This window comes from Acomys russatus, chromosome 1 (assembly GCF_903995435.1).
Source record: "Acomys russatus chromosome 1, mAcoRus1.1, whole genome shotgun sequence".
Classification (NCBI taxonomy): Eukaryota; Metazoa; Chordata; class Mammalia; order Rodentia; family Muridae; genus Acomys; species Acomys russatus.
In genome coordinates, this window is record NC_067137.1 from 83,307,199 (window position 1) to 83,326,726 (window position 19,528).

Genomic DNA, 19,528 nt, shown 5'->3' on the forward strand with positions numbered 1-19,528 from the left:
GAGATCCCAGTCTGAAATCCCAAAGACAACCAACAAATACACATTATCTCTACTGATACCCTTCTTTGACATTCACCAACTCTGTTATATCTAGGTTTGCATTTATCAACTGTTTTCTTTTTCTTTTCTCCTGAGGCAGGTTGATGTTTCTGCACTGGAAATCCCTTTATCTCAGAACTGTCCTATAGTTTTCAGTGGTATGTCTTAGACTTATTATCACATCTGTTCCTATGTATTTCATGTTTTAGATATTGTCTTCAAGGAATTATTTCAAATTTCATTTTCACTTGTGTAGTTCTAGTATACATGTGATTTCAACTTATGGTTCAGCTTGCTAATGTAATGTGAATTTTTAAAATGTATTTGAATGTTTTCATGCATGTCTTCATTGCATGCATGCATATATGGGCTGCCTGGTGCCTGAGGAGGCCAGAAGAAGGAATCCGATCCCTGGACCTGGAGTTAGCGATGGCTGTTGTTTAGCACCCTAGTTGGAGGCATGAACCTGGGAGAGAGGGTCCTAAAAAGGAGGGTGGACTAAAGTCTCATGCAATAGCTAACTTTATGCAGAGCATCTGACAATTTATACTTTGAGGGTTAAGAAGCATAGCCTGAGTAAAGTACACAATCACAAGGACAAGCCACACGTGGCAAAAACATCTTTTTCCATAAAATGCAAATTAACAAATAAAATAGCCGTCTGTAATGAATAGTCTGAAGTAAACGCACTCTTGTCTGTCACACCTGTCAGGAAGGGTGTGAAAGCATATTCCAGGAACAACTAATGCTGTGCAGGAACAGTGATCATAACACTCTGCTCTTCTTGTTTGTTTGAGTGTTCTCACAAGCTCCCAGAAACCTCCTCACACAGCTTCATACATGGGCTGTTCTCCAGCAGTTGTGAGCCCCATTTGGGCTGGGAACAGTATAGGTCCTCTGGAAAAGCAGCCAGTGCTTTTAACTACTGAGCCATCTTTCCAGCTCTGCCAGTTTTCATTAGATTTTTTTTTGAGTGCATGTTAATCAGTTGTGTCCATAGCTCCATTAGGGCTTCAACTTAGATGATTCTACCATGTGTTTGAGGCTTCAGTGCAAAGAGGCAATTCAAAAGTTTTATTATATTTAGAATTGGAGATAAATTCATCTTATTTGGTTGCCTTTTCCCTCAAGTTTTCATAGCTACATGATTCAGTAATATCTCTTTGAGGAGAACTTTACCAGTGAGAAATGGAAATGCTATGTGAAGTTTTTTGTTTCAGCACATGCTGTTTCAGTTCATATTGTGAAAGCATTTTGTATTATTGCTTTAATTCTCTTTTCTCCTGCCTTACAGTATTTTCAACTCATGGGGTCATTATATATATATATATATCAGATAAAAATAAAGCTTATCATTACATCATTACCAGGTGTATAACATATAAAAATAAGGTTGATAATGATCAGAAGTATTAGCTTTTCTTGAAGATCTGTATGATCTTGCTTAAACTTGATTAATACCAGTAAGAGATACCACAGTCTATTTAGCATTGGATTAGGAAATGCATATTTTCTTCAGGTGTTTTTGTCAATAAACATTTCCCTGGACAATGTTATTGCCATGCAATGTCTACAACTACAGTTCTCAGCTGGAGATTTGATTTGTTGCTTTATTTCTTTAAAAGTGTAACTATGAACAATAGGCAGGCAAAGGCAAGAAGGCGGGTGACACACGGTAGGGAAATAAAACAGTGAATTTCTACAGTCTTGTTTGTTTTGGCTAGTTCTTGTCTGAAGCACGTGGAGATACTTTGCGCATTTGATTATTGTGAGCTTCTCAACTGTACATCATTCATGTAACAGAAACACAGTATTTTGTTGGGATTTTTCATTTCTGGTGGGTTTTTTTTTTGGTCATAAGTAAATAAATTTCATCTTTCAAATAATATTTTTGATAATTAGAGCATCAAAAGAATGAACTTAAATTGGGTGGTACAGTTAATACAAATAAGTGATAGACTTAATTAATATTTCCTTATTATTCGTAGTCTGCTATAAAAATAATTATTATTAATGAGAAAGACTTAACATATATACCTAAAATCAATGTAGTGAGGTTTTAGCAACTGCCTTGTATTCCTAGATCTCTTGTATGTTAATTGTGTTAATAAATTTTAAGACTAAATGTATTCTAGTGTTGAATACTTTTGCATGTACATATACAATATGGGTATTATTAATCACCCCATTACTGATATATTCACTAAGCACAGATTACAGTGAAAATCAGAGTGAAAGTTCAAGCCTATAGATTATTTGTTTAATTATGTTTTACTTTAGCAACGTGTCTCTTGTGTTGAACATGCTAAGTTTGAGAGAGACCAGCAAAGACTTGATCCAGGGCTACCCCTCCTCGCACAGCTCTATTATATTTATGGGAGTAGGTCCTGCACAGCTGTGCCACACGTAGCTCTTTTGAATGAAGATTATTGGGATTGATAGGCTCTGTAAAATAATTTTTAAAATGTCCATATTACTAACTTTAGTTTAGAGATAATAGGCACAGATGTGTTTACAATTTCTGTAATAAGATCTGTGCTCCTTGAAATGGTAAGTGATGTTGCACACTTTTTCTTGGCTACTTTGAGTTGTAGTAAGGTTCCACTATCCTTTTCTCAAAGGTTATCAAGCTAGTTCCTGTGTCCCACATGGTGTACTTTTCGCACAGGAGCATTTGAGTTGAGAATGAGAAGTAGTGGAGAATAATTATAGTCTCCCTTCGTTCTGATTGAATGGTACAAGCAAGGGAACCTCAGCCCCCACTCACAGAAGACAGTTGTGGTGGCCATAAGGGCTTTCAGTGTCACCCTGCATGAGTTCAGGTTCTGGTGCTGTGAGTTAATGCCTGTGGAACTTGGACGGTAGCCTTGGTCATCTTTACACTATACACTGCAGTGTGGTATTTATGGGGCTGAAATAACATGCTCAAGTGCTCAGAGAGCATCCTTACATGACTCGAGATGTCAGTTACAAGTTAAGCTGTTTCCCATATTTAACTTAACAGTTTTTCCATAAAGATTAACTTTTTAGAAACTAAAGAAACTAACAACAAAAGGTGTCAAAGCAGGAGAGTGATTAGGTGAAGAACTCCACACATAAGATCAGTCTTACACGTGCCCATAGGGCTTCTGGAGCTCCAGAATGGGCAGACTGCAGAAGTCGCTGTCAAGTCAGAGGCACCTGGCACCCTGCTACTGGAGAAACACGCTGATTATATTGCTTCTTGTCGCTCATAGAAAGATGGCTGTGAATGCTCGATGTATGGGTTTGAGAATGAGTGGCATCTACGGGGCCCTGGCAGTGATGACCTCATGGGGCAGCTTCATCTCATGAACAGAGAAGAAATACTGACATTTATCAAGCCATGTCAGCACAAGTGTGCGGGACTAAGCACTGGACATGGTCCACATCTGTCCTCTGTCCACTCTTCGTGCTGTCCAGATTCTTACTCTGTATGATAGTATTAATGTTACTGATGTAAATAAATAAAGTGGATTATGTTCAAAGTCTACAGAAGATAACCAGGGAGAAATTGATAGATTCTCATTTTCTGTGGTGGCAACCCTGACTCTGTTGGGCAACCTTGATGCTATGAATGTGAGGAAGGCAACTGAATTTGTTTAGTCTTATATGAACTTTCATGATGGACTTGGGTGTGAACTGGGCTCTGAATCTCATGCTGGACAGATCAGTTGGTGCACAGGATTCCTGGTGCTAACTAGTCAGTTGTAGCAAATGAATTCTGACTTACTTGGTTGGTGTATGGTTGAGTATGACAGTTGCCCTCATGTAAATGCAGTGGAAGCCTGGAGAAGTTACCAGCTGTATGCTGTTCATGGTGGATTTGGCCTCCCTAAAGGTAAGCAGGAGGCTTCATTGGATTGATAGAGAAGAGCTGTGCAGTTTCTTGTTCGAGTGTCGTGATGAAGAGGCTGGAGGCTTTGCTCACAGGCCAGGAGGTGAGGTGGATCCTTTTCATACCTTGCAATCGCTATATTGGATGATTAAACCTGTTGGTCTTGTCTTGTGAATGTTTGAAGTATCTCAGAGGGTGGATAGTCTAAACTTCTGAGCTAGATTCAGAGATGGGAAAGATGCTTAGTGTATGCTGCTGTAACCTAACATTGCTGTATTTGAAGCACTTACCAAACCTAGTGGTGACTGCTGTTAATATTTTGTATATCATGATAACGTAGTGATAAATTATGCAATTATAACTCTTGTAAAATACCTATTTAGATCTTCTGTAGTATTCTTGTCTGTGTCTGAAGTTTATGTTTTTGATATCTCCATAACAGTAAACTTAAAAATAGCTAGTGTTTCCTGATGCCTCCCTATGTCTTGTTGACCTGAAATAATAGTGATGGAAAATGATTTTTGTTAACAGAGTGCTAACTGATACAAGTGAGTTATACTCATGATTCAAAAGACGCACAAAAATAAAAAGACAAAACTAAACAAAACAACAACAACAACAAAAACCACTTGGAAATAGAATCTGCCAGAATTTTAAGCCCTTTAGAGAAGGGAGGGGAAAGAGAACTGTTTGTTTTAAGTTGTAAATTGACTAACTGTAAATAATGCCACAATCTTTTATGAACTATTAATGAGTTTATGAGTCATTAAAAGGATGACATAAAATCACATTTTATAGATAGTTGGAATTCTAAAAGTTACTCTGTTCCTTTTAAATATTTTGTGGGACTTTCTGCTAAGCAGATATGGTCTGGTTAAATGCATAATGAGACTAACATTAGTCTGGCAATCCATTAGAATTTCTGAAAACAAAAACAAGAATGCAAAGTATGTCAAAACCTCAGATGAACCAGGCTTTAGAAGAGCCTTGTTGTCTGAGTGAGATACTGTAGTTAGGGAAGCTGCATAAGCATTCATTCTCTTGTCCTCGTGTGACTGGTGATCGATGCCAATGCAGGGACATGCATATCTGCTGTACAAATCAGCTCATGAAACAGGAAGTCTAGGTCTGCTTTTGTGAGACTTTGTGGTTTTATGCCTTAATTAGATATGGAGAGAATTTTGTCTGTGTCACATAGATTTGTGTCTCTGACTGTTAAAGGGGATTTTGTTTTGCTTTGTAAACTGGTGCTTTCAATTGCTAGGTCCTAAAATGTCCTTAGTAGACTTGTGTGGAGACAGAGTGAGTAGACTGGTGAGTGCTTTGTTGGTAGGTTGTGAGGATTTGGCATGGACAAGGATATTGAAGAGAGAATCAAAAAATGGAGAGGTCAGTAAGATCGGAGATGGGCTTTCCTCGCCTGTCTAATTCTGAGAGCCCTTGAGTTCCATTATTTCCAGACCCCTGTACTCTTCCAAGCTCGCATCACAGGGCATGCGACCCTGTTTCTCATTAGCCGTGTGAAGTAGTGCTAGTGCTCCCAAAGGCAATCTCTGTTGATAATATAAAAAAGTAAATAATCCATAGTCTGTTTTATAAGGAACTACTTAATATATTGCTTAAGAAAAAGTTATCTTACAATTGCCTTTTTAAAAATCAATAATGAAATAACAAATCCCAGAAGTTTACCAAGTAAAATCATACAATTGCCCTGCTTCACAAATATGTCTGTCAGATATCAGGCACCAAACTGTCTCTGTCAGTTTTTTCATTTTGGAAGCTGCTAACCGGCATTTCCTGGTTACTCAGGTAATTGGTTTTATTCCTTCTCAAGTCTCTGAGGGGGTTGAAGACCAGATAGTTTAGTTTTACAGTTAAGCTTAGTTGCTTAGGGATCAAGATATTTTTAGGTCTAGATAGATGTTTTATGTTGATAGAGATGAGATATGTTAGATATTGATTTACACACAGAATTTTAGACTCACCAAGATAGGAAAGATGTTTTCTTCAAGGCTGTCAAATACAAATAGCCAACACACCATGAATGTACCATGTATGTAATCCTGATTGTTTCGTGGTTCTTGCTATATGTAATTTATTGTATATATGTGTAATAATATAAATGTATATGCGAAAAAGAAAAATGTAAAGGAAAAAAAATCTTACAATTGCATTTCTCCCTCTAAGACCTTACTGAAGTTAGGAAGTTTTTAATTGTGATAGATTCAGGCTGTGACTTAAGATCAGGGAACATAATAGTGTTCATAGTGGCCAGGGGCTGTGAGTTTCTTCTTAGGAATTTAAGGGTGGTAGATGGGAATACAAAGGACAAAATGAAAAAGAAATTAAGGATTTCAAGCTTTGCCTAAGTGCTAGCCAAGGTCCCAAGAAATAGAACACAAACTTGTCTTTGAGTCCCTGTTGTATTGTTCCCAGAGCCCAAGACTAAATTAAAGATAATTAATGTATATTATATGTTGTCAGTCTGGGATTGCACCATCATTAATAATATTCTTTCTACAGGAAGATGTTTTGAGTTTTTTTTTTTTTTTTTTTTTTTTTTTTTTTTTTTTTTTTTTTAGATTTTATTTATTATATATACATAGCTCGCAGGCCAGAAGAGGGCATTAGATCACATTATAGATGGTTGTGAGCCACCATGTGGTTTCTGGGAATTGAACTCAGGACCTTTGGAAGAACAGCAGAATAGTCAGTGCTCTTAACCTCTGAGCCATCTCTCCAGCCCCGATGTTTTGAGTTTTAACTTAATTATAAACAGATTTTTTCCCCTTGAGTTTTTTTTTTTTTTTTTTTTCCTTTTCCTTTTTTGGGGAGGAGGGATGATAGGATGTTTCTATGCTGCCCAGGCTGTCTAGGCAGTATGTAACCCACCTCATCTTCACACTGGAGATGCTATAAGCCTGCAACACCATGTCAGGCTACAAGCATTCTGTAAAGTTTACATTTGACAGCAGGTTGGTAGTTGTCTGTAGTGATTCTGTATGTGGAATACTGAATGACAGTGGATGTGGTATGAATGATCTGCTCCTCCTCCTCATGGACATAGCGATGATGTAGCAGAGGTAATAAAGGGCGTTTCATAGGTGTTTGGCACTGCTGAATCCTTTATATTTTATCTGATTTCTTAAATTTGTTTATACGCAAAACTGAGACTAAATAAAAGTCCCTGTTCATTCTTGTTCAAGATCTAGGGTGACCTTTTGGACTGAGAGGCCTCTCCTCTCTTTCCCGCTTCCTCCTTTCCTCCCCTTTCTCTGTGTATTTACCCATGTGTGTACATGTGGAGGTCAGGGTACATGTCAGGCATCTTTTTCTATTGCTCTTCACCTTAGTTCTTGAGACAGTCTGTCACTGAACCGGAAGCTAACTGTTTCTGCTCCTCTGCCCTGCTCCTCTGCAGTGCTAGGGTTAGAGTTTCCTGCTGCTGTGCCCAGCTTTTTACATGGGTGTTGGGGATGCAAGCTTGGGTTCTTATGCTTACACAGCAAGCATGGAGTCACTCCCCCAGCTAAAAGCCTGTTTTTTTCAATATTGTATTCTTTTAAAGGCATATGTCATATGGGATGCTATAGGCAAGTAGAGAGTATACTTGTGTTCTTACTCGTAAAAACAATATATTGATGATAAAGCTATTGTGGTATAAACAATCAAAAGAAGTGGAGGAAAAGTTGTTTCTACAGCCTGTTGGACGAGTTCCGGGCCAGTTAGGGACCTTGTTTCAAAGAGCAAGGAATGACACCAAGGCAGACCTCTGGCATCCACACGCATGCCATACATGTAGAGGTGTACCTACGTATACATGAGAACAGACACACACAGACTGACTCTCTCTCTCTCTCTCCCTCTCTCTCTCCCCTAGTTCTCCGGATCAGGCTTTGAGGCATTTGAAACATGTTTGCTTTGTTTTATGAATCTCAATATTTATGCTGCTCCATATAGTATAGATTCATTTTGTGACTATTTTAAGTGAATACTTTTCTTATATACTTTTTTCATGATGTAATGCCTGTAAAACATGTGAATTTTTATTATAATTTTTTGAGATTATAATATAATAGCATTATTTCCTCCCTTACTTTTCCCTCTCAGGTCCCTCCCATGCACCACCACTTGCTCTTTCTCAAATTCATGGCCCCTTCTTCAATTATTGTTACACACACACACACACACACACACACACTGTAAAACACCTAAAGTTTAATACTTTTTATTCTCTGAGAGACTGAATTTTCTAGAAAATTTCTAGAAGTGTTATTTTGGCTTAGTGATGAATACAAACGGTCCTAACTGCTAAACTTTTACATCATTGCTGGAAACTACCTGTGACAGCCTTTCTCAGAACCGAGACAGCGTGATTATACCTACATGTCAAACTACCTGTGACAGCCTTTCTCAGGACTGAGATAGCGTGATTATACCTACGTGTCAAACTTTAGTGGAAGAAACTTCTTCTTTAAGTGAAGACAAAGTATATTTGGTGCTGCTGATGAATATACCTATTTTACTCCTGATCCTTTAATTCCTACAAATATCCTTTGGCTTTTTAAACCATAAAATAGCTTAATAATCATTCATTTAAAAATATATTTGGAAAAGGATTACAAGCATTTTCCATCTTGTATACTTGGTGTTAATAAAAATATTAGAAATATGTACAGTGGGGACATGCCCACTTGACGCAACACACTTCAGTGTCTTTAAGTGTTAGGCAGCTAGCTGATAGGCTAGTTTGACCTTAACTTTCAGGATAGAATATGCCTGCTGCTATGTGAGTTTCTTTTCTTTTTTTCCCACCAAGGCAATACTGTTTGCTAAATCAATTAGCAAGTGCTGAAGAATTAATTTAAACAGTGTGGTAATTGCTGTTATTAAAGATACTTCTTAGAACTTCTCCCTATGCCTAGAGAATCAGCTCTGAGGAACCGAGGAATAGACCTGTTGTGGATGCTGCTGAGCTGAAGCAGAAGATGTTTTTGAAAGACCCACAGGAGAACCTAGTAAAAAGTAAAATGTGAAGGAATGTAAAGTTTCTGGGTTGTAAAAGACCAGTGAGTGATGTGAGATCAAAACTAGTAACAAACAAACCTTATTTTCTTAAAGTGTAGGCCTGTAAGCACAGGTTTATTAATAATGATTTTATCGCCTTAACCTTGTAAGGACAGTAAGGCAGGTAATTGTTCTAAGACCCGAGGATTAAGAGTGCTGTTGTTTCTAATGCACTTCAAGAGACTAATTGTCACAACCTGTAGTACATAGCTTTGTATGCTAGCTTTTTTCCAGTGTAAAATGCCCTGCAATTAGTGACAAATAAAAAACTTTGTGATTAAGTGATGATCTGTTTATTTAAGAGCCTCCAAAGATTGTAAAAGATTACACTTGGCTGTATGTGAAGGATGGATGTTGAGAAATAATGCCCCTCAGTCTTTTTATAATAAATCTCAGCTGTGTGTTCAGTGCAAGGGCTCAGTGCCAAAGAGAACAGGTTCAACTTGTCTGGGAGGATTTGCACCGCAGCAAAGCGTACAACTGCTTTGTAGAGGTCATAGTGGAGGGCACAGGCATGTGGGTTTTAAAAACACTGTAGAACCTAGTGTTACTTGCTGTTTAAGAATCCGTGTTAACTTCAACCATTAAAAGCACAGCTAGATCATAAAAGTAAACACTGAGTCCACTTCTCAGTTCGTTTCCAAATGAATTGAAAGCAGCTTCATCAGCACCTTGTGCCAGATCTTTTTAAAGATCTTCAAAGTAATTTTATCATAATTTCCCTGATGCAGAAAATTATTTTATGTGATAGTTCTGAATGTGTTTAGTGAGGTGGGATATCCTTGTGGAAGAACTAAGTGTGCAGGGGTGGGAGTTTCTTATTGGATGAGGGCAGGGGGAGTGTGGATCAGTCCCAGCACAAGGTCAGATGTCATGAGAAGGTATATGTCTCCACTAAGTCTATTTCTCCTGATCTTAACATGATCAGCGGAGTCAGAATTTAACAAGAGCAGCAAAGAAAATTTTATCTAACTACCATAACTCTTTTCCTCAGTATCTTATGTTTATCGGCCTATCATATCTCTTTGTCTGTCTGGTCTGTCTGTCTGTCTGTCTATCTATCTATCTGAATTTTTATAAGAGAGCCTGCAGTGAGATGGTAAGAGCCAGGCAAGGAAGACTTGGGTTTAATATAAGGAATTCCAAAAAACCATAGAAGGAAAAAAGTAGGTACAGATCTTACGTACAGAGCCATGTTTTGCTTAAAATTATATCTTGTTGCTCTTCTTGTTTTGGTGACCATGTTTATTTTCAGTGGTGATTATAGCAAAGCAACAGCAGCCGTTGCTGTTGGTGGGAGATTAAGTGGTAATCTGTAGAATGTGTTTTAGCAAAGGCAGCTGGTTGGCGACAGCACCTGTCCTAACAGCTGGTCACATGTCAGGCCTTCCCAGCGTTAAAATACCAAGCTTTAAAACTCAGAGACACTGCAAAGTTAGGTTTTTCATTGCCCTTTAGGTTACTGTTTTACCAAGTAAACCTCTTTTCAGTTTACCTTCAGATTTTTTTTTTTTTTTGATAAAAGGAAGACTATAGAATAAAATTAGTTTTTATCTTCTTGAATTAAAACAAACAAACAAACAAACAAACAAAAAAGTCAAGCAAACTGTGACAGTCTAGATGCTTTTGTGTTTGTGGGACCAGTATTAAGCTGAGTGATACATCTGCTTTTAGATGAAAGACCTAAAAGAACCGTGACTCTTCTGTAACCCATAGAGTAAACATGAAGCATGGTCAAGGGAGGGGGAAATGCAGCTGACAGACTGGTTAGCTCAGTGCTTCCCCGGAAGGTACTTTATTCAACATTGCTAAGAATGATTCTTTTTAGTTGAGATAGTCTTTCATGTCATATTTCACTGTGTATACAATTTATAATGGTTGACAAACAAGCCATCAGTTTATGCGCTATTTAAAAAAGAGATTGCTTTTGCTCATTATACAAAGAAAATTAAACATATACATAAACACACACATATATATATATTAGAGTTTATATCAGTACAGATGTAGTTTGCCTAAGTCTAAATGCTTTTCAGAAATTGATTTAAAGAACTAGTATAACTTTCATTTTAAAAGAACCTATAAATATATCACAAAGTACTTACACTTTGTGATTAATGTCTATAAATCCATATTGTTGCATATTAATTTGTACATGTTGATAAATACTTAAAAGTTGGGTCAGTTCTGGTGATAAATATTATATTAGAGCTTCTCAGTTCCTACCATTTGGTAAATATTTGATAAATGAGTTAAAATATTCCTATGATAGGTAAGTGCTTACCTCTGGCTGAGAGGGTTTAAAACCTGGGTCTGGAGAGATGGCTCAGCAGTTAAGAGCACTAGCTGCTCTTGCAGAGGACCTGGGTTCAGCCCACATGGTGGCTTGTAACAAACATCTTTAATCCTGGCACTCTGGAGGCAGAGGCAAGTGGATCTCGGATCTCTGAGTCCTGAGGGCAGCTTGAACTGCAGAGTGAGTTTGAGGAAACCCTGTCCAAAAAGGAAAAAGATTTATCTGTATACTCCAGTTGACAAGGTCCAACACCCTTTCCTAGCCTCTATGGCCACTAGACTTACACACAATGCACATTAAAAAAAAAAAAGATAAAAATAAAAAGATCCTGCCAGGTGGTGGTGGTACACACCTTTAATTGTAGCACTTGAGGGCAAAGGCTGGTGGATTTCTGTGAGTTCGAGGCCAGCCTGATCTACAGAGCAAGTTCCAGGACAGCCAGGACTACACAGAGAAGCCCCTATCTAGAAAAAAACCAAAACAAAACCAAAAACTTAAAAAAAAAAAAAAAAAATCCCAGCTGGGCGAAGTGGCGCACGCCTTTAATCCCAGCACTCAGGAGGCAGAGGCAGGCTAATCTCTGTGAATTTGAGGCCAGCCTGGTCTAGAAAGTGAGTCCAGGATAGCCAAGGCTCCACAGAGAAAACCCTATCTCATAAAAACCAAAATACAAACCAAAACAAAAAAAGCCCAAAGTAGGGATTTAAAGTTTTTTTTCAAAGAAGTCCTTCACTTGCTTGGTTAGAGTAACTGCTAGATATTTTATATTGCTTGTGGCTATCATGAAGGGTGTAGATTTCCTAATTTCTTCCTTTGTATGATTGTCATTTGTATATAGGAAGGCTACTGATATTTTTGAGTTATTTTTGTATCCAGCCAGTTTGCTGAACGTGTTTATCAGCTGTAGGAGTTCTCTGGTGGAATTTTGGGGGTCATTTTTGTACACTATCATATCATCTGCAAATAGGGATAATATGACTTCCTCCTTTCCCATTTGGATCCCTTGATTTCCTTGTGTTGTCTTATTGCTCTGGCTAGAACTTCAAGAACTATATTGAAGAGATATGGAGATAGTGGACAGCCTTGTCTGGTCCCCGATTTTAGAGGAATTTCCTTGAGTATCTCTTCATTTAATTTGATGTTGGCTGTTGGCTTGCTGTATATAGTCTTTATTATGTTTAAGTATGTGCCTTGTATCTTTTACACTATGGAATACTACTCAGCTATTAAAAACTAGGAATTTCCAAAATTTGTGGACAAATGGATTGAACTAGAAATGATCATAATGAGTGAGTTAACCCAGAAGCAGAAAGACTCACATGGTATATACTCACTTATAATTGGACACTAGCCCAAAGGGCATGTCCCACGAAAGTCTTCACTTATCAGGAAAGTGGGATAGAGGAGAGGACATCCTATTGGGACTCCAAATGAGAGAAGCATGGGAGAATAGCAAAGTAGAAGGATCCAGAGGGTCCTAGAAACCTACAAGAAGAACATTATGATGGGCGAATCTAGGCCCAGAGATCCTGCTCAAACTATGGCACCAGCCAAGGACAATACGTGCAGTAAACTTCAAACCCCTACCCAGACCTAGCCAATGGACAGGACATTCTCCACAGTTGAGTGGAGAGTGGGGTCTGACTTTCACACGAACTCTGGTGCCTCATATTTGGCCACGTCGCCTGGATGGGGAAGCCTGGTGGCACTCAGAGGAAGGATAGCAGGCTACCAAGAAGAGACTTGATACCCTATGAGCATATACAGGGGGAGGAGGTCCCCCTCAGTCATAGTCATAGGCGAGGGGAGTAAGGGAAAAACGGGAGGGAGGGAGGAATGGGAGGATACAAGGGATGGGATAACAATTGAGAAGTAATATGAATAAATTAATTTTTTTTAAAAAGCCCAAAGTAAATAAATAATTTTTTAAAATCCCAAACTTGTATAGGGGTATTAGTTATTTGTCTTGCTGTTGTGATATAATACCTAACAAAAGAAATTGTACAGTAGTTATTCATTTTGTAGTTGAAAGACCTTAAATAGAACTAAGAGATTTGTCATGCATTATTTGGGAGGCTGAGGTAGAGGATTGAAGGGCCATTGTTAAAACACCTGTTCATTCTTGAAATAAACATTCCTAATATGTACCAAGCACTATACCAGGCTTAGAACTTGTATGGCTGAATCCTTTAGCTTTTCATTATGTCTTTCACTGAAATATTTTTTTGCTTTGCTATAAAATTGCACAAACCAATTTTATGTTTATTACGGTCAGAAATGTAGTAGATATATGTACAAGCTGTCATTATCATTGGTTCCCTACCAGTTCACTTTTGGTGCCAAGATAATAATTATTTCTTGAAAACCACTCTTATAAGAACTAAAAGTAAATCAGCTAAAATGTTGTGTGCCTAAGAAGCTGATTTTGAAATTTCTGTCAAATAGGATAGGGTTTTTGTTGTTTTGTTTTGTTTTTAACAATTAACACAGTCTTTTTAAGGAAACAGGTTTTTGACTCACCAGCTAGTCTCTCTTGATGTTTTTCTTTTCTGGTCTTTTTATAGAAACAGACATGATTTGTTGGACGCTATGTCCTCTTGGCAACAAACTATAGTCCAGCAGTGAGACAAGCATCAGAGAAAGAATTAAAAACAGTTCTCTCTCAACACTGTGTTGTTTGCAGTGGAAAAATAAACCTAAAACAACAAAATAAAGTAAATAAATTGCGTGGGTCTGTCCTCTCCTCTCTTCCTTCTGTCCTTCCTTTTCTCCCCTTTGAGCCAAGGCCCTGAACTCCACAGTGACCAGGCTTACTGTCATCTTCCTACCCCACTTTCCGAACTCGCAGATTACAGGTGGGTGCCACCTAACCTTTCACTTCTATATAAGTTACCTTTTATTTTTGAAACTTCTTGCAGTAGTTTATATTGGCATACCAGGTGTCTAAACTAGAGTTGAGACGAGTGAAGAATACTCCTCTACGCAGTATTTGAACACTAAATGATAAGTTTCAAGAGGGGACATTGCAAATGGATTGGTATGACAAAATTATTTCCCTATAGTGGACAGATTGTGAGGACATTTCAGAGCCAATTTGCTAGAAACATTTTCAAAGACTTTGTTTTGGCTGAAAGAATATAACACAGCTCTTTGGGACCACTTGATTGTTCATGATGAACAAGAAGTTTAAGTTCACTTAGGTGTTAGGAATTCTTTGATGGTTTGAAACATTTTCAAAATATGAGCCTTGCTGATGAGCTGGCTCAGTGTGTACAGGACAAGAGCTCGTAAATATGTTTTGAGAAGGAAGCCTTTTCGGTTGGTGGGGAACATGCTTTACAATTAAAAGATAAAAGGTCCTAAAGACTAGTCCTAGGAATAAATCTTCATTAGGATGCTTTAAAAGTAGCCAATGTTTTTGAAGTTATACACTACCCATTGTAAAACATTTTTTTTGTTTGATTTTAGTAGAAAATTGGGAAATATAGAAATGAATGCTTTTTTCCCCCGTTGGGAGTCTTTTTAAAGATACATATGAACCAGATACATATTAAATTAGAGGGAAATCCTGTTAATTTTTATGATACATATGCAGGCAGAAGCTTATTTCTGCTTAGTGGTCATGGATTCTGAGCAGGCTGGTTTGGTATTTCAGGCTCCCTAACCCCATTATTGATAATGGAAATGAAACTTAGAATTTCCGTGTTTAGCGTCAGTTCATTCATCTTTAGAGACAACACCAGCATAGGTGTATAGTTACCCTTTGACCTTCAGACCCCTGCCCTTCATTTGTCCTTTGACAGTTACTGTCAATTTTGAAAAGCAATGAGAAAAAGTCATTTCTGTGTGACTGTAAGGACGGGGTGAGTTGTTCTTACCATGAAGTGATGGTTTAGCAGGATCCTCCTGCAGCTGTTATAGTGATGACAGGCTGACAATCACACTACAGTGACTGGAACAGCAAAGTACAGAAATTACTCTGCTTTTTCTGAAATTATATTGAAAATACCTGAACTACCACAGAAATATGACTCTACACATTCAGCTTGTAGACAGTGCCAGGCATATTCTTCGAGTTTGCTCGCTTCTTAAAACATTAAAAAACCTATACCAACACATATATGCATATATACATGCTCACATGTTTATTAGGACACTTGCCAGAATAGAAGCAGTAGAAAAATACCTTACTTGATTTTTTTCTCAAAGACTTTCTGTAGATCGTGTCTCTGTAAGTACCCTTAGAATTGAGGTGACTCAATGCTCCAAGAGTGACATGTTCTGGATCCCAGTTTCTTTCTAATTTTTTTAATTAAAAAAAAAAAAAGATTAATTTATTATTATATATACAGTGCTCTGTCTGCATGTACACCTGTAGGCCAGAAGAGGGCATCAGATCACATTATAGATGGTTGTGAGCCACCATGCGGTTGCTGGGAATTGAACTCAGGACCTCTGAAAGAGCAGTCAGTGCTCTTGACCTCTGAGCCATCTCTCCAGCCCTGGATCCAAATTTCAATAGGAATGCAGCATGCTGTGCAGAATTTGATAAATTGTGAGAGGAGCTAGCTAATGGAAACCTCAGTGCCATTCTTTCCATGTTATTTAAATAGCCCTAAAAATACAGGTAGAAACACTTTCCTTATAATATGACTTACTGAAATAAAACCTCTGCAAGGCAGAAGCTGAATTGTACATATGCGTGCATGTGTATGATATATGTACATGTGATGTCCATGGATGGTTTTATGTGGCTATGTGTGTAAGTATGTGTAAAGATCTGCAGTTGGTGTCACATATTAGTCAAGGCTGTCAGTTGAACATGGAGTTCACTGTTGTGACTAGTCTGTTTAGTCAGCTTGTTCCAGGCATCTCCTGCCTCCGTTCCCCACATGCTGAGATTACATGTGGGTCACCTGAGTCACCTTGTATTCCTGTGGATGCTGGGGATCCAAACTCTGCTCCTAACACTTGCAAAGTTGGCTTCTAAGCTGGACCTTACAGGAGAACTGGATGGTGAATTCAGGCAAATAACAAATTATACTGTGGAGTGTATGGTTTGTATCCATCTGCCCATCTCTCCCAAGAGTAGTGCGTTCCTTTAAGGTTGCATGCCTTCTATTTGTGATATGGCAACTGTGATAACAATGGAAAGGATCTCAGTTTTGTGCTTTTTTTTAAAGCCAAAAAATGTAGATACATAACTTAATGTTGGTCTTTAAAAATATTTTTTGTGATTTTATTAGACTTAAATTTATGTTTATGAATGTATATGCATATGTGTGTAGGTGTTTACAGGTGCACTCAGAGATCAAAGGTGACAGATCTTATGGACTGAAGTTACTAGCAGTTGTGAGCTTTCCATTGAGGGTCCTCTGAGTATACTTTTACTCCCAGAGCCATCTCTTCAGCCTCCTTAGATTTGTAAAATTAACTTTTAAAAAGTTATTCTTCTCTCATATATTATATCTGGACCACATCCCCTCCCTTCTACCCTCCCAGTCCCCTCTTCCCATCTACTCTTCTTCAGCTTCCCATAAGAAAAGGGCAGGCCTCCCAAGGTCCCACGGGCATCAATCAAACATGGCATATCAAGTTGCAATAAGACTGAGCACCTAGCTAGGCATGGTGGCGCACACCTTTAATCCCAGCACTTGGGAGGCAGAGGCAGGCAGATCGCTGTGAGTTCGAGGTCAGCCTGGTCTACAAAGTGAGTCAAGGACAGCCAAGGCTACAGAGAAACCCTGTCTTGAAACACCAAAACCAAACCAAAACCAAACCAAAACAAAACAAAAGACTAAGTACCACCCCTTGTATTAAGGCTGAACAAGGCAACACAATGACAGGATAAGAGTGAAAGAGGTCAGACCCTCCCACTGTTAGGAGTGACACAAGAAGACCAAGCTACACAACCATAACAGATCTGCAGAGGGCCTAGGTCAGACCCAGGCAAGCTCTGTGATTGTCGGCTCAGTCTCTGTGAGCCCCAGTGAGCCCAGGTTAGTTGAGTTCTGTGTGTTTTTCTTGTGGTGTCCTTGACCTCCTGACTCCTACAATCCTTTCTCTCTACTTCTGTAGAATTTCTGGAGCTCCTAATGTTCTCTGTGGGTCTCTGCATCTGTTTCCATCAGTTGCTGGGTGAAGCCTCCTTGGTAATGATTAAACCGGGTCTCTCTATGAGTATAGCAGAATATCATTAGGAATCATTTCATTGAGGTTTTTTGTTTTGCTTTGTTTTGCTTTGTTTACTGGTCGAGTTTGGTTTTATCCTAGGTCTCTCGGCTATTTAGCTTCTGGTTCCTGGCCCTTCAGGCAGTGTCAGGGGTCAGCTTCCTCTCATGGCATAGGTCTCAAGCTAGAGCAGTTGGCCACTCCCACAATAAATAATTCCCAAAATTCTACCAGGGAATTCCTACAGTTTTTAAACACCCTCAGTGAAGTGGCTGGGTACAAGATTAACTTAAAAACAAAAACAAAAAACAAAAAACAACTCAGTAGCCCTCCTACAAACAATAAACAGGCTGAGAAAGAATCAGGGAAACAACATGTTTCACAATAGCCACAAACAACATGTTTCACAATAGCCACAAACAACACAAAATATCTTGGGCTAATTCTAACCGAGGAAGTAAAAGACCTGTGTGATAGGAACTTCAAGTCTTTGAAGAAAGAACTTGGAGAAGCTATCAGAAGGTGGAAGCTCTCCCATGCTCATGGATCACTAGGATTAACATGGTGAAAATGGCCATCTTACCAAAAGCAATCTACAGAGTCAGTGCAATTCCTGTCAAAATTCCAACACAATTTTTCACAGATTTTGAAAGAACAATATTCAACTTTATATGGAAAAACAAAAACCCAAAAGTGCTAAAATAATCTTGTACAATAAAAGAGCTTGCGGAAGTATCACCACCCCTAATTTTATGCTCTACTACAGAGGTATAGTAATAAAAACTTCATGGTACTGGATTTAAAAACAGACTTGTTGATCAATAGAATCAAATTAAAGACCCAGACGTAAATCTACCTATGGACACTTGAGTTTTGATTTAAAAATCCAGAATTATACAATGGAAAAAATAAAGTATCTTCAAGAAATGGTGCTGGTCTAGCTGGATGCCTGCATGTAGAAGAATGCAAATAGATCCATATTTATCAGCCTGCACAGAAGAACTCAGATGTATTACAGACCTCAACATAAAACCAGGTACACTGAGCCTTATAGAAAAGAAAGTGAGGGATAGCTTTACTTTTTAAAGGGATTACATTTGTGTGTGTGTGTGTGTGTGTGTGTGTGTGTGTGTGTGTGTGTGTGTGTGTGTGTGGTGTGTGTGTATGCATGTATGAGTTTGATTGATGGTTTCCACAGAGGCCAGAAGAGGACATCAGATCCCACTGAGCTAGAGTTGCAGGATGTTGTCAGTTGCTTAACATAAGTCCTGAGAACAGAGCTCAGGCTTCCGGCACCCTTAGCCTCTGAGCCACCTCTCCAAGTGGTATGTGTAAGACTCAGTGTATCAACCCCATTCTTTATACATTGTCTCCTCTTCTGATCTTACTTATTCTTGATTTTGTTCATTACTTTGAATCTAAGGATAGCTTAGTTTCTCTTGCGTTTATTTTATATTCCTGGCCATCTTTACTGAACACTCCTACCTGGATTTTTAAATAGAAATACTGAATTTATTTGACTGCTTTAAACTCTTAAAAAAATACAATTCTATTGCACTATTACTTATTTAAATTTAAAATCATTTAAATTTTATGGTTTAATGATTTTTAATTACTTTACAGAATGTCACAACAATTTATGCAAGTCAAATTGAGGATATTTTCATTATTTTTAAGAAGGTAACTTAAACTCATTTAGAGTCACAGCACATTTAGTGCTCCTAATCTGTACCAATCACTAATGTGCATTTTGTCCTTTCTGGACATTTTATGCACATAAAAGCTTTTATAATATGCTGTCCTGCAGTTCATCCATAGTGTAGTAATTATTGAAACTTTATTCCTTAATATTCCTCTGCTTATTATATGGTGACTATTTTACATTTTGTTTATTGTCTCTAGTTTGTTTTCATTGTCTGGGCATTGAGAGACTAGACAGTTGGTTCAGTGCTAAAGAGAACTTACTACTCTTGCAGAGGACCGGCGTTCAGGTCCCAGCATCTATAACAGGCTGCTGTTCACAGTCAGCTGTGACTCCAGCACCAGGCAATCTGATACCCTTTTCTGGACTCCATTGGCATTCACATGTACTCAGACAC

The 19,528-nt window shown here is 38.3% G+C and overlaps 1 protein-coding gene and 1 pseudogene across 2 annotated transcripts in view; both read left to right on the forward strand.

Moving 5' to 3' along the window:
- Positions 1 to 19,528, forward strand: part of Mnat1 (MNAT1 component of CDK activating kinase) — a 149,365-nt gene that overhangs the window by 72,121 nt on the left and 57,716 nt on the right. The window lies entirely within an intron of this gene.
- On the forward strand, positions 1,672 to 4,494 carry LOC127195355 (geranylgeranyl transferase type-2 subunit beta-like; annotated as a pseudogene).